This window comes from Triticum dicoccoides, chromosome 7B (genome assembly GCF_002162155.2).
Source record: "Triticum dicoccoides isolate Atlit2015 ecotype Zavitan chromosome 7B, WEW_v2.0, whole genome shotgun sequence".
In the NCBI taxonomy this organism is placed as follows: domain Eukaryota; kingdom Viridiplantae; phylum Streptophyta; class Magnoliopsida; order Poales; family Poaceae; genus Triticum; species Triticum dicoccoides.
In genome coordinates this window covers 729,750,665-729,753,014 of record NC_041393.1, presented here as the reverse complement: position 1 = coordinate 729,753,014, position 2,350 = coordinate 729,750,665, and the positions used below count along the sequence as shown (strand labels likewise).

General features: G+C 57.5%; 1 pseudogene; it reads right to left on the bottom strand.

Moving 5' to 3' along the window:
• Positions 1 to 387: 387 nt before the first annotated feature.
• LOC119339573 lies at positions 388 to 1,775 on the bottom strand (annotated as a pseudogene).
• Positions 1,776 to 2,350: the final 575 nt, after the last annotated feature.

Sequence of the window (2,350 nt, the reverse complement as noted above, 5' to 3'; positions counted from 1 at the left end):
GCATGGCATGGACGACAAAGAGCATGATGATTTCTGCATTCGATATTGTATTGTTCATGAACTATTTGTTGTGTTTATTGCATTATTTGTTGTACTGAACGATAAACTATTTGTTTGAGTTGTAACGGTAACGAAATTGAATTTTTTATTGTTGATTTATTTTGTTTATTTGATCATTTTTACTCCTCTTCTTTGAAATGTATATGTGGTTTGTGCGGCGCGCGCGCTGTATTTTTGCGCTCTGCTAGAGCGGCGCGCGCGCTGCATTATAGCGCGGCTGCTGGAGCCAGCGCTGGCGGCCGCGCTAAATCAGCCGAAGCGCGCGCGGCAAACAGGTTTTTGCACGTGGCGCTTAGCGCGGCTGTTGGAGATGCTCTAAGAAGCAGGTTACTGTGCGGTGTGGCGCATGAACTCCTCGTCAGCCACGAGCCTCGCGAGCACCTCCGGCGGGAGGCACACCTCCAGAGCCATGCTCCCTCCGCCGGACCTGCCCTCGAAGGCCGTCGCCGTCCCGTCCATCTTGTTCGCTGGGCCGCTCTGCACGCCCACCGGCCGCCCCCACCCGAAATCGTTCCCGTACGCGTCGAACCACGGCGAGCCCCCATCACCATCATTGCCGTGGCCGTCGGGCGCGACGGCACGCGCAGAAAGCTAGGCCTCTGCCGCCATGATGCGTGTCTGCCCCGTTCGCTTGCCACGTCGAACGACGCCACCGCTCTGTTCAGCAGCGACGCGGCCCAGCCCAGCCCCCTTTCTAGGATCTCGCCGGCGGTCGACACCGCCTCGACGCGTGCGACAGCGTTGCCCGCGTAGGCCGCCGGCAGGCCATCCACGCGGCCCCGGCATCCGACAGCGAGGACGTACGCTGTCCTCTGGTCCGGCGCCAGCCTCCTGGCTCGGCACACCGCGATCCACAGGTGCGCAAGCAGGGCCTGCAACGACGAGATGCTAGTGCCAGGCATCTCGGCGTTTGCCTTGGCTTTGAGCTTCTTTATCATCTCAGCGGGGAAATTGAGGAAGCATTCCTCCTTCACAGATGATGGATGCTCGTCCGTACGCCGGTTGACGGGGATGTCCTCCTGCCTGGAGAAGGGTAGAGGAACCGGGACAGGGCAGCCGTCGAGGAACCACCTCCTGTGCACCGGCAAAGGCGAGGAGATGGCACCGTCACACCCACGACGGCTGATCTCCGACCAGGTGTTGAAGAGGTGCCAGAAGGCCGTCCCATCAGCGACAACGTGGCTGAGCGACATGGCCACGAAGAAACCGTCGGCCAGCTCAGTGACCTGGGCGGCTAGGAGCGGGTGGGAGCCCACGGCGGCATCCACGCCGTGCAGCCCGTCCAACGAGAAGAAGGACCGAACCTGCACCCCCGGTGTACGCAAACGCAACGGCGTGCTGATAACGTCGGCCACGGTGACACCGGGCGCCACGGCATGGACAAACTCAGCACCCTCCATGCTGCAGCAGAGCGAAATTACAATGCTCTCCCCGCCGGCATTGCTCCCCGGCGTGACGGCGAGGCGGCCGGCGTAGGGGTAGAAACGGCCGAGGGCGCGCGCCAAGGACGAGGCGAGACGTTCCACGACGGCGTGGTGTCCCTGTCCTCCGGTGGTGGGAGGTTTCGGCAGGAGGATGCCCTTCTGGTTGTACTCCAAGGAGATCATCGAGAGGTCCCATGTCGTGAGGTCGATGGTGGTCTCCCGCTCCGGCGGTAGCGACTTCACTGGCTCCGGAAGGACCATGTGCCGGGACACGATCTGGACATGGTTCATCGTCTTGGTCACCACTCACCACCGTGTGCGATCTCTGTCGGTCGTTGGAGTACTAGGTAAGAAATGATCTTGCCATCATCCACTGCTAGCTCGCCTCTATTTATATCCGCATCAACATGTACATGATTGATGGCTAGGCCGGCGTAGTACTATAGGAACCTTATGCAATCTGATCAGCCGGACAGTTCCGACCGCATATAAAATATCTGAGCCGGCTATAGCATCTACATACAACTCGGACATACTCCCTCCGTCCCATAATATGTCAAGAAAGGCCTTACATTATGGGACGGATGGAGTAGCAGATTAATTTGGTCCCTCTGCCGATGCGTCCGGTCATTGTTTGGCCGTACCGTTTTAAGCCTCTTTTATCTATGCGTGCAGCCATATTTTTCATTTTATTTTTTATATGTCCGCTCGTATGTATGTGATTGGTGGAGGTAAAGAGAGAAAGAAAAGAAAGAATGAAAAAAATGGTCCGAGGTGGATCACGTCCTACGTATCCTCCCGCGAGCCCTCATATTCTCTACATATGGTATGGTTATATGGGCATCTCCAACGCTGACCTTCAAATT